The sequence below is a fragment of the Hyperolius riggenbachi genome, chromosome 9 (genome assembly GCF_040937935.1).
Source record: "Hyperolius riggenbachi isolate aHypRig1 chromosome 9, aHypRig1.pri, whole genome shotgun sequence".
NCBI classification, from domain to species: domain Eukaryota; kingdom Metazoa; phylum Chordata; class Amphibia; order Anura; family Hyperoliidae; genus Hyperolius; species Hyperolius riggenbachi.
Genome location: NC_090654.1, coordinates 212207502 through 212220927, shown reverse-complemented (window position 1 = coordinate 212220927; position 13426 = coordinate 212207502). Strand labels below are relative to the sequence as shown.

The 13426-nt window shown below is 45.3% G+C and overlaps 1 protein-coding gene across 7 annotated transcripts in view; it reads right to left on the bottom strand.

Moving 5' to 3' along the window:
- MITF (melanocyte inducing transcription factor) overlaps positions 1-13426 on the bottom strand; it is a 645672-nt gene that overhangs the window by 391502 nt on the left and 240744 nt on the right. The window lies entirely within an intron of this gene.

Below are 13426 nucleotides of genomic sequence, written 5' to 3'. Positions count from 1 at the left end.
CCTTTCTCATGTGTTCCTCCCAAGTCATGCTCATGTAGCAGAAAGCAATGGACGTTAAGGTAAGTGCCATACTGGGGGGAGGAGGTCGTCTGCACCTCCCAGCCTCCCCCTCCGGGGTGCCACTGTGTGGTTTCCGAGCAGTGAGCGGTTGTATGGGGGCATTGGGGAGCCTCCCCGTGGCGCTCCTGGATAGTGCTAATGTAGCATGAACTAATCACCGCAGGGCAACCGCTTTGCGGTATTAGTTTTACACCCTGCATATTTTGGCATGCGAAAGCAAATGCATATTTGCATGAACAATGTCTCGTGATTAGCCAATCAGGCCAAATTTGCAAAGCCAGATTTGTCAGGTTTAACTTGGTGTTTGATGCACACATAAAATTCTCTGCTGTAGTGTAATAATAATATTTGTCAGTATACATTAAGAAGCCAGAGTGTGGGAAACGACAAGAAGAATTTATTGTTATGACAAGCTTGCTTTCAATTCATTTTATGTGTAATTTTTTTTCCTCCTAAGGCCTGGTTCACACATAAATCTGTACATTTGTTTTCTGATCCAGTACTGTCCTGTCAGTTTTTCATCAGTTTTCTATAAGTTTTACCTGACCGGACTGGAAATGTACACCTTTTATGTGTGAACACATCCATAGAAACACATACAAAACTGATGCCAACCGTCAAAAACTGTCAGGACAGGAATGAACAGTTTTTATAAGTGAACCAAGCCTAAAGCAGACCTTTATAGCTATACCCAGCCTTAGATTTTGATCTTTTATCATCTCTTTTGGATATGAGACATTTCCTCTTATGCTGTTGTCACGCAAACACAAACCCTGCAAGTTTACAAATAAGGTCATGAGACATTAGCTTCCATCTCCTCTGGATATTGTGGAGGCTCAGATCTTAGAAGAGGGAAAAATTCAAGCGCTCTTTCTATCAAAACCAGGCACTGAGAAGCACAGAAGAGTAATACTAAGGCACATTGTGCTGTTTACGGCCTTCATTATATGATCTATTTTTAAGACCAACTCCAGACGTGTATGTGTGTAAGTGTGTGTGTGTGTGGGGGGGGGGGGGGGGTGTAAGTACAGCAGGAAATCTTTACTCTTGAATTATTTTTTTGTAGTGGCTCAATCCAACTGTGACCACAGCTGTTTAGCTGTACAAGCTTTGTGTAACACTTAGGGCTGGTTCAGACAGGCGGTAATTGCAGCATTTTTGGCGGGCGACAGAAACGTTGTTTGAAAGTGATGAACCGACGTTGCATTTAAATGTATGGAAGCATATGACTCTATGCAGTTATTGTTCTTATGGGCACCATACACATACTAGCTAGGATTTTATCCTTCCATATACCCTTGCTTAAATATAAACAAGTGATATGATTGGCTGTTGTGGTACATGCTTTACTGAACCTTCATGTTTCCTTCACACCTATATGTTAATTCTTTTATGTTCTTTGGTTTTGTTTATTTTGATTGTGGTAGCAACAGAATACACAAGCAGCTCGAGGGGACCTAAAACCATTTGGAAAGTATAGGGAACCAGGGATGCTCATCCAAGTAGCTACCTACTCGGAATAATTACAGCAGCTGTGGGGGTGGGAGAGGGCGGGTTAACTTACCCATGCTGCCATCTGTTCCAAAGCAAATAGTCTATTATTTTTATTTGCAGTTATATACAGTAGCTTTATTTATAACATTACACCATTCTGTCCTATTTGGAGTTTACAAACCACACCCTGTCTTTTAACCACTTACTTTATATACTCGCGTATAAGCCTAATTTTTCAGCACAAAAATGTGCTAAAAAGTTACCCCCTCGGCTTATATGCGAGTCAGTGGAGTGGAACAGATGGTGGAGCAGGTTTTGTTACTGGCATTGGAGCGTAAGGATTGTGCACTAGTGACCCTGTTCTTGTCATCTGGCTCCCTGCTCTGTCTGTGTCCCCCTTCCCCTCAACATGGTGTGCAGAGTGCGCTGCTCAAGACTACCTCTGCCCCCCGTTATGTGGAGTAGAGCATGCCAGCAACCAGTGCAATGATTGGGAATTCTTCCTGTGTGGCGTCTTGAGACACAGCTGTATCATCCTTGGGGCACATCTGGCTATGGGGAGGGGGTTGACTTGTACTGGGGGTACATCTAGCTTCTGTGGAGGGAGCTATACTGGGGAGGGGGCTTATATGCGAGTCAATCACTTTTCCCTGTTTTCTTTGGGAAAATGGGGTACCTTGGCTTATACATGGGTCGGCTTATATGCAAGTGCTCGATTACAGTATATCTACGCCCCATCAGACTTCATCTCAGCACCTGGGACGTAGATCTCCACATGTCCACTGCGGCCACCACTGTGCGAACTCCCACTTGCTCTTTCGCGTCACTGCCCGTTAGTAGGGAGATCAGTGAATGGGAATCGGAGTCTCTGTGTCAATGCTCGCCGGCATCAATTAGATGCTGCGATCACTGTGAAAAAACAAAGTTACACGTCCACGCAATACTTCCTGTTGGCGACACTAACAGGAAAATAATGAGTGAGGACATCATGTGGACTAATAGTACTATTACACCTACAAACATGTATTTTAATAAAAAGACTCATAAATTTTAAATTAACACCTTACCTCCCACACTTTCCCATCTTTACCCAAATAAAACTTTTGCATTAAAAAAGAATGACAAATTAAAAAAATTACCTTAGGGACTGGACCTTTTTATATGTATGTCTAGAGGGTATATTACTGTTATTTTTTGAAAACATGGGTTTTAATTAGTGATGGATGCAAAATTAAAAAAAAATGCACCTTTATTTCCAAATAAAATATTGGAGCCATACATTATACTAGGGAATAGAGATGTAGCGAACGGTTCGCCGGCGAACGGTTCCAGGCGAACTTAGGGGGTTCGCGTTCGCCTGCACCAGGCGAACTTTTGCGGAAGTTCGATTCGCCCCATAATGCACTATGAGGGTCAACTTTGACCCTCTGCATCACAGTCAGCAGGCACATTGTAGCCATTCAGGCTACACTAAGCCCTGGAGCCCCACCCCCCCTTATATAAGGCAGGGTCCGGCGGCCATTAGCCTCACTCGTGTGCCTGCTAGTGAGAGGAAAGGGACAGCTGCTGCAGACTTTTTCTCCTAGGGACAGATTAGTTAGGTTCTAGGCTGCTTTGCTTGCTCCTGACTGATTATTATTGCTTTTAAAGCACCCAGCAACAGCTCTTTTCAGAGCTCATCCTGTACATTTTTTTTTCTGTGTGTCAAACTGACACTTTTGTTGCATGCACAGCCTTGCTAATTGATATTGTGTGTGCCACTGCCAGCAGCCCAGCACATTCAGTGACTACCTGTGTGTGTGACAGGGAGCTGCACATTGTACTACCCAGTACTGCATATACCCCAGTACCTGTTGTGTTTACTTAACCCACCTCATCACTGCATATACCTAGCTTTGTGTTGAGTGAACCCAGCTCACTGCATCTAACTACCCAGTACCTGTTGTGTTTACTTAACCCACCTCATCACTGCATATACCTAGCGTTGTGTTGAGTGAACCCAGCTCACTGCATCTAACTACCTGTTGTGTTGAGTGTGAACCCACCTGGCCACCTCACTGCATCTAACTACCTGTTGTGTTGAGTGAGAACCCACCTCACTGCATCTTAAGTACCTTTACTGTTCAGTGAACCCAGCTCACTGCATCTAACTACCCAGTACCTGTTGTGTTTACTTAACCCACCTCATCACTGCATATACCTAGCGTTGTGTTGAGTGAACCCAGCTCACTGCATCTAACTACCTGTTGTGTTGAGTGAAAACCCACCTGGCCACTTCACTGCATCTAACTACCTGTTGTGTTGAGTGAGAACCCACCTCACTGCATCTTAAGTACCTTTACTGTTCAGTGAACCCAGCTCACTGCATCTAACTACCCAGTACCTGTTGTGTTTGCTTAACCCACCTCATCACTGCATATACCTAGCGTTGAGTTGAGTGAACCCAGCTCACTCTATCTAACTACCTGTTGTGTTGAGTGAGAACCCACCTGGCCACCTCACTGCATCTAACTACCTGTTGTGTTGAGTGAGAACCCACCTCACTGCATCTTAAGTACCTTTACTGTTCAGTGAACCCAGCTCACTGCATCTAACTACCTGTTGTGTTGAGTGAGAACCCACCTCACTGCATATAGCTAGCATACCCCTGAGATGGACAAAATGGACAAACCAGGTAGAGGAAGAGGTAGACCCAGAGGAAGGCCACCAGGCACCGGCAGGTCTGTGGCTGTGCGAGGTGGTTGGTGTTGTTGTGATTTCGTGCGGACCTGCCCCAAAATACAGTGCTCAGAAGAAGGCACGTGCCATCACTTCCCAAAATCGTAAGGAGGTGATTGAGTATTTAACACAGAACACCTCATCTCCCGCAGCCACCAGCGCTACAACAAGCACCACATCCGCTGCATTTGACACTTAGCAGGAGTTATTTGGTGGTGAAATCACTGATTCCCAGCCACTACTGCAACAACAACAAGAAGGCGCAGGTACACCACCTCATACGTCTGAGTTAGGTGGCGATAGTATGGACGTAACGTGTGTGGATGGGGATGATGGTGGACCACCTGAAGTTGGTGCACTTGAGGAGGTGTCTGAGGAAAGCGCAGCTGGCCAGGAGGATTATGATGACGATTATACGGATACCACATATGTTCCCGGTAGAGGAGATGACCAGGGGGACAGTTCAGAGGAGGAGTCAGAGAGGACTAGGAGGAGACAACTCCATGATAGAAGCAGAGGGAGCTCGTCCTCAGAAACAGCTGGGGGCTGTGTCCGGCGCCATGTATCACCAGCTATGGCCAGCCAGCCAACATGCCCATCAACGTCAGCTGCTGATGCCACCCTAGCGCCATCACCCCAGGGGGGGTTCAGCGGTTTGGAAATGTTTTCACGTGTGTGTCTCAGATCGGAGCAAAGCCATCTGTTGTCTCTGCCAGCAAAAATTGAGCCGTGGAAAGGCCAAATGTCACGTAGGGACAAGTGCTTTACGAAGGCACCTGGAGAGAAGGCACAAACAGCTATGGCAAGAACACCTGAGGAAAAGCAGCACCCCTCAAAAGACAAGCCGCGGAGAACAACCGCGGCAGCCGTCACAGGGGGCTTCTGCTGCTCCACGTTCCCATGATATTGTTCGTGGCTGGGGGGAGGAAGAATGGATACACTTTTAAACAATTTAAAAATACAACCATCTAAACTTTCAAACAATTTAAAAATACAACCATCTAAACTTTCAAACAATTTAAAAATACAACCATCTAAACTTTCAAACAATTTAAAAATACAACCATCTATCATTTTCAAAAAATTTAAAAAAAGGGCAAAAAAACTTGCCCTTTGTAAAACATTCTTGGCAAATGCTTTCGACTTGGTTTGTCTTCCGCTGGCTCAAGGGTCCATCTGACCACAGATGCCTGGTCTGCAAAGCACGGTCAGGGCAGCTACAGCATGGGTCTCAGCAGGCTCCCACTTCGGGCCGGAATCCAACCTTCATTCTCCGCGATGACAATGGCAGACTTGCCCTCCATAACGGATTCCCGTTACAGGATTTAAAGTTAATTCATTTCAAATACACAGCAGGGCCTCGAAAGTCCGCCTCCTGTATTGTTATTTTTGGTCACTACCTCGGGGCGGGCGTGCATGCCTGCCTGCTGCCCTCCTTGGATGTGTAGTGGTAGCCATTTCTCAGGCTCCACACTGGATTCCATCCCCCATTCCCCGGCCATTACCCGGGGTCACAAATGGCAGACTTGCCCGCCTCCATATGATTCTCGTGAAAGGAATGTGGTGTCATCTTTGCCCGCCATAACTGGTAATCGTTAAAGGATTTAAAGTACATTCATTTCAAATACACAGCAGGGCCTCAAAAGTCCTCCTCCTGTATTGTTATTTTTGGTCACTACCTCGGGGCGGGCGTGCATGCCTGCCTGCTGCCCTCCTTGGATGTGTAGTGGTAGCCATTTCTCAGGCTCCACACTGGATTCCATCCCCCATTCCCCGGCCATTACCCGGGGTCACAAATGGCAGACTTGCCCGCCTCCATATGATTCTCGTGAAAGGAATGTGGTGTCATCTTTGCCCGCCATAACTGGTAATCGTTAAAGGATTTAAAGTACATTCATTTCAAATACACAGCAGGGCCTCAAAAGTCCTCCTCCTGTATTGTTATTTTTGGTCACTACCTCGGGGCGGGCGGGCGTGCATGCCTGCCCGCTGCCCTCCTTGGATGTGTAGTGGTAGCCATTGCTCAGGCTCCACACCGGATTCAAACCCCTCATTCCCCGGCCATTACTCGGGGTCACAATGGCAGACTTGCCCGCCTCCACAGGATTCTCATTGTAGCGGTACTGAACAAGTACACAGCAAGTAGAAAATGTAATTTAAAAACAAAACGTAAGCTTTTTAACAATGCCATGGGAAGTTGAGAAGGAAGTCACACATTACCTGACATCACTGAGTGAGGAAGAGCAATCTCGCCATGTTGCGCAGTAGTCCAGCATGGCCGTCACTACACAAACAGCTGTTTGCGGTGCGTTACACAGTGAGTTTGGTGTGTCAGTGTGAAGCAGTACTCTAATTACACTCCCTGATTGATGCATACACATGCAAGATGTTTGAAAGCACGTTAGGCCTGCAATTTAGCATTCAATGTGATTTCTGCCCTTAAAACGCTGCTTTGCGTCACATCCAGACTTTTCCCCGGGACTTTTGGCATGTATCCCACTCCGCCATGCCCCCCTCCAGGTGTTGGACCCCTTGAAACATCTTTTCCATCACTTTTGTGGCCAGCATAATTTTTTCTATTTTTCAAAGTTCGCCTCCCCATTGAAGTCTATTGCGGTTCGCGAACTTTTCCGCGAACTGAACCTTCCACGGCAGTTCGCGAACCCGGTTCGCGAACCGAAAATCGGAGGTTCGCGACATCTCTACTAGGGAAATATTTTGAATGTTACAATAATAGGATACATGGGCAAATAAAATGTGTGGGTTTTATCCAAAGTAGAGCATCTTATTTTACAACTATAATGGCCGAAAACTAAGAAATAATGATTTTTTTTTCATATTATTTCCGTTAAAATGCAATTAGAATAAAATAATTCTTAGCATCATGTACCACCCAAAGAAAGCCTAATTGTTGGTGGAAAAAAAACAAGATATAGATCATTTGTTGTGATTAGTAGTGATAAAGTTATTGGCAAATTAATGGGAGGAGTGCTAAAAGGTGAAAAATGCTCTGGTGCTCGAGGGGGAAATTCCCTCAGTGTTGAAGTGGTTAAACCAGGGCTTCCCTCCCTGTCAAATCAGCTCTGCAGAGACACTATTTGCCTCACCTGTGAATGTTTGTGGTCTTCTGCAAAGCATGCACTGTTTGTGGTACTTGAGGATAGAGATGTCCCATCTGCGCAGTATTGAGGAAGCTTGTGAACTCGGAAGTGACCCCGAGGTCATTCCCTATGTAATGTTCACAAGCGAACAGTTCAGGCCATGTCTACTTGAGGACAGGATTGGGAAGCCCTGTTTTAAACTATAAGGCTAGGTTCACAGTGGTCAGCTGCATAACGCACACAATAAAGCATTGTAATGACTGTGAACTGCAATGGAGACTGGACATAGACTTTAATACAAAGCCTGCATACAGCGAGTTAGACAAATGTAATCAGTTACAGTGCAGTACTGTGAACAGGCCCATAGAATTGTATGAGCAGTGAGTTGACATGCAAAATGATTCTGCAACGTAACCGATCACTGTGAACAGGTCCTACAACAGAGCAGAGCTAATGAAGCTTTGAACTTTCCTGAAGTAAAACCTTATCTCAACCTGTCTCTCTCTGTTTCTTGGCTGTTTACGTTCTTCAGAAAACAGGACTTTATTCAACCCAGTGGGTCGAAGAGCTCAGAGAAGCTCTTTTGCATAGATAACAACTGAGGTTTCTTAAAGAGAACTCAAGGTGGATCTTCGGGGGGCAGATGGGACACAGAGCCATGTCCTCTGCCTAATGACATGGCTGTGTCCCCCAACCGCCGCGCACTCTGCCCCCCCCCCCCCCCACCACTGCTGTAGGTAAACAGAGGGGTGAGGAATTCCCTGTTTAAAACGCCCACCAGGGGAGTTCCTGCAGGGTTTCCTGAGCTGCCATTGGCAGCTCTCTCCACTGGCCGCACCCCCTGCTGCTCCCCCGCCTCCCTGCATGCTGCGAGAGACAACACAGTCTCTCAGCGCAGCTACGTGACCCAGAGGTCACCAAAGTGAAAGTGGGCTACTGCAGCCCACGGAAGCGGCGGGGAGAGGCGGTTTTTGTGGCTACCTGTCCCTTGGATCAGGTAGCATGGGTTTTTTTGAGCCCACCTCGGCTTCTCTTTAACTCTTCCTGTATTGGAAAAAATAGGAGACTCTTTCTTTGCTACTAATGCTCTGATTCTTAACATACAATTCCTTATCTCATAAGTTTATTTTAGCTTCAGGTTTGCTTTAAGACATTACGTGGACATCAAATAAATTATTTTCTTAGCATGTCAATTTGAGTACAATCTGCTACCCCACTTGGCTGATTATTTCAGATACGTGTAGACGTTATTAACATTCTCATTACTGTATTTGCTTTCCTATGGGAAAAGACTGGGATAGTGTGATGTGTTTTATTGTCACAACTAAGCTGTGAATAGGTGACACAACAATTTAATTAATGTTTCCCAGGTACAGATTTATTAGGTTTCAGCAGGAAACCAGCCATCTCCAGGATCAGTTTGGATAATCATATTGTGTGTGGAGATAATGAATGGTAATTAATGTGTTTTCAAAGAGAAACAGTTATCATAAACAGGCAATCAGTGTTGATGACAACAGAAAATCAACTGAGTTATGCACAAGCACAAGATCAATCGTTCATTATCTCTGGAAAAAACTGAAGGTTGTTACTGATTTGTCATGTTGGATCACTTATGGGCAACAGCATCGACCAACATATCTGTAATGCTGGGACTACACAATGAGTTTTTTTGGCAGATAGATGGTTCAACAGATAATTTCCGACATGTCCGATCTGATTGTGAATGGAAATCCATTGTGAATGGAAATCGATTAGAAAACCAATTGGTAACCAATCGAAAAATCGTTCTGACAGTAAATCTGCTGAAAAATCTCATTGTGTATTCCCAGCATAAAGCAATTGTTTCAGATTTTCACCTAAATTTATCACTAATGATCATTTCATAAGACAGAAATTAAAAGTGTGTGTGGAAGGAGGGAATAAAGTAGGTTTCTATGGAAACCAGGCTCAAGTTAAGATATAACTTCCACACAAAAAATGAGATTACTGATTCCACATATCCACATACATGTTGATAGTAAGTCCTTCATCGACAGCAAAGCCCCCTCAATGAGATTGGCATTGCCGCTGAATGAGGGGCTTACCCATATATCTGTGGATATGTGGAGCTAACAATGGCCACAATTCACTAAACGTGCAGTGGGTTGCAAGAGTATTCGGCCCCCTTGAAGTTTTCCACATTTTGTCACCTTACTGCCACAAACATGCATCAATTTTATTGGAATTCCACATGAAAAATAACTGCAAAGTGGTGTGTGCATAATTATTCGGCCCCCTTTGGTCTGAGCACAGTCAGTTGCCCATAGACATTGCCTGATGAGTGCTAATGACTAAATAGAGTGCACCTGTGTGTAATCTAATGTCAGTACAAATACAGCTGCTCTGTAAGGGCCTCAGAGGTTGTCTAAGAGAATATTGGGAGCAACAACACCGTGAAGTCCAAAGAACACACCAGACAGGTCAGGGATAAAGTTGAGAAATTTAAAGCAGGCTTAGGCTACAAAAATATTTCCAAAGCCTTGAACATCTCAAGGCGCACTGTTCAAGCGATCATTCAGAAATGGAAGGAGTATGGCACAACTGTAAACCTACCAAGACAAGGCCATGCACCTAAACTCACAGGCCGAACAAGGAGAGCGCTGATCAGAAATGCACATCACTCTGAACACACCATCCCCACTGTCAAATATGGTGGTTGCAGCATCATGCTCTGGGGGTGCTTCTCTTCAGCAGGGACAGGGAAGCTGGTCAGAGTTGATGGGAAGATGGATGGAGCCAAATACAGGAGAATCTTAGAAGAAAACCTCTTGGAGTCTGCAAAAGACTTGAGAAGGGGCAGAGGTTCACCTTCCAGCGATCATTCAGAAATGGAAGGAGTATGGCACAACTGTAAACCTACCAAGACAAGGCCATCCACCTAAACTCACAGGCCGAACAAGGAGAGCGCTGATCAGAAATGCAATCAAGAGGCCCATGGTGACTCTGGACGAGCTGCAGAGATCTACAGCTCAGGTGGGAGACTCTGTCCATAGGACAACTATTAGTCGTGCACTGTACAAAGCAAGGAAATGAGCAGCGCTACTTAAAAACAGACTAGTGCCTACCTGCAAAAGAGTGCAAGCCCCACTTGTGGGGTCGAATACACACCGAGCATACACATGACCTGTCTACCACTGGAGGATGTTAGTTTCCTGTAACAGCTTGCATGCAACCTATTAAGTACTCGTCCCTCCCACTGTGAATAAGTCAATCCTCCATGGGAGGGGCCTAACACTAACTAAATCCTAACCTATGTATATGCATAGCCTGGGTGCGCTACCAATTAAAATTGAAAAATCGAAAATTGCGCAAAAGGTGGATCAGCGCAACACCAGGGCGCCTCCGAATGGCCTCCAATCAGAGATGCGCTGAGCCCCCCCAGGAACTACAAATGCACCTTGAACCCAAACAGAAGCTCTGCATATACACCAAAAGCATGGCTGTTAAGTGGGAGCAGCTGACCAAAAACGAATTAAATTAGTGCATAGCAAGGAAATGAGCAGCGTTACTTAAAAACAGACTAGTGCCTTCCTGCAAAAAAGTGCAAGACCCACTTGTGGGGTCGAATACACACCGAGCATACACATGACCTGTCTACCACTGGAGGATGTTAGTTTCCTGTAACAGCTTGCATGCAACCTATTAAGTACTCGTCCCTCCCACTGCGAAAAAGTCAATCCTCCATGGGAGGGGCCTAACACTAACTAAATCCTAACCTATGTATATGCACAGCCTGGGTGCGCTACCAATTAAAATTGAAAAATCGAAAATTGCGCAAAAGGTGGATCAGCGCAACACCAGGCCGCCTCCGAATGGCCTCCAATCAGAGATGCGCTGAGCCCCCCCAGGAACTATAAACGCACCTTGAACCCAAAAAGAAGCTCTGCATATACACCAAAAGCATGGCTGTTAAGTGGGAGCAACTGACCAAAAACAAATTAAATTAGTACGTAGCAAGGAAATGAGCAGCGCTACTTAAAAGGTAGGCACTTGTCTGTTTTTAAGTAGCGCTGCTCATTTCCTTTTTCGATTTTTCGATTTTTCAATTTTACTTGGTAGCGCACCCAGGCTATGCATATACATAGGTTAGGATTTAGTTAGTGTTAGGCCCCTCCCATGGAGGATTGACTTCTTCGCAGTGGGAGGGACGAGTACTTAATAGGCTGCATGCAAGCTATTACAGGAAACCAACATCCTCCAGTGGTAGACAGGTCATGTGTATGCTCGGTGTGTATTCGACCCCACAAGTGGGGCTTGCACTCTTTTGCAGGTAGGCACTTGTCTGTTTTTAAGTAGCGCTGCTCATTTCCTTGCTATGTACTAATTTAATTCGTTTTTGGTCAGCTGCTCCCACTTAACAGCCATGCTTTTGGTGTATATGCAGATCTTCTGTTTGGGTTTAAGGTGCGTTTGTAGTTCCTGGGGGGCTCAGCGCACCTCTGATTGGAGGCCATTCGGAGGCGGCCTGGTGTTGCGCTGATCCACCTTTTGCGCAATTTTCGATTTTTCAATCTTACTTGGTAGCGCACCCAGGCTATGCATATACATAGGTTAGGATTTAGTTAGTGTTAGGCCCCTCCCATGGAGGATTGACTTCTTCGCAGTGGACGGGACGAGTACTTAATAGGTTGCATGCAAGCTGTTATAGGAAACCAACATCCTCCAGTGGTAGACAGGTCATGTGTATGCTCGGTGTGTATTCGACCCCACAAGTGGGGCTTGCACTCTTTTGCAGGTAGGCACTTGTCTGTTTTTAAGTAGTGCTGCTCATTTCCTTGCTATATACTAATTTAATTTGTTTTTGGTCAGCTGCTCCCACTTAACAGCCATGCTTTTGGTGTATATGCAGAGCTTCTGATTGGGTTCAAGGTGCGTTTGTAGTTCCTGGGGGGGCTCAGCGCACCTCTGATTGGAGGCCATTCGGAGGCGGCCTGGTGTTGCGCTGATCCACCTTTGAGCAAATTTTCGCTTTATGGAAGAGTGGCAAGAAGAAAGGCATTGTTAACAGAAAGCATAATAAGTCCTGTTTGCAGTTTGCCACAAGCCATGTAGGGGACACAGCAACCATGTGGAAGAAGGTGCTCTGGTCAGATGAGACCAAAATAGAACTTTTTGGCCAAAATGAAAAACGCTATGTGTGGTGGAAAACTAACACTGCACATCACTCTGAACACACCATCCCCACTGTCAAAGAAAACCTCTTGGAGACTGCAAAAGACTTGAGACTGGGGCGGAGATTTACCTTTCAGCAGGACAATGACCCTAAACATAAAGCCAGGGCAACACTGGAATGGTTTAAAACAAAACATATCTATGTGTTAGAATGGCCCAGTCAAAGTCCATATCTAAATCCAATCGAGAATCTGTGACAAGATCTGAAAACTGCAGTTCACAAACGCTGTCCATCTAATCTGACTGAGCTGGAACTGTTTTGCAAAGAAGAATGGGCAAGGATTTCAGTCTCTAGATGTGCAAAGCTGGTAGAGACATACCCTAAAAGACTGGCAGCTGTAATTGCAGCAAAAGGTCGTTCTACAAAGGATTGACCCAGGAGGCCGAATAATTACGCACACCCCACTTTGCGGTTATTTATTTGTAAAAAATGTTTGGAATGATGTATGATTTTCGATCCACTTCTCACATGTACACCACTTTGTATTGGTTTTGCACGTGGAATTCCAATAAAATTGATGCATGTTTGTGGCAGTAATGTGACAAAATGTGGAAAACTTCAAGGGGGCCGAATACTTTTGCAACCCACTGTATCTCTTGTCTTTAGTAATGTTTCAGAGCTGTTCCTATTATTGCAGTATTCACTAAGCAATTTACCTCATGCAGTCCCAAAGTTAAGGATTATGTTTTCAATTTAAGGATTGATTCTTAAAGCCTCGTACACACACATGATTAAAGTCGGCTGAGGCGGACGATAAAGTCCACCTCAACTGATAATCAAACTTGTGTACAGACACCAGGTCCCCGACCAAAACCCGGAAGAGATCGGCCCAGCAGAT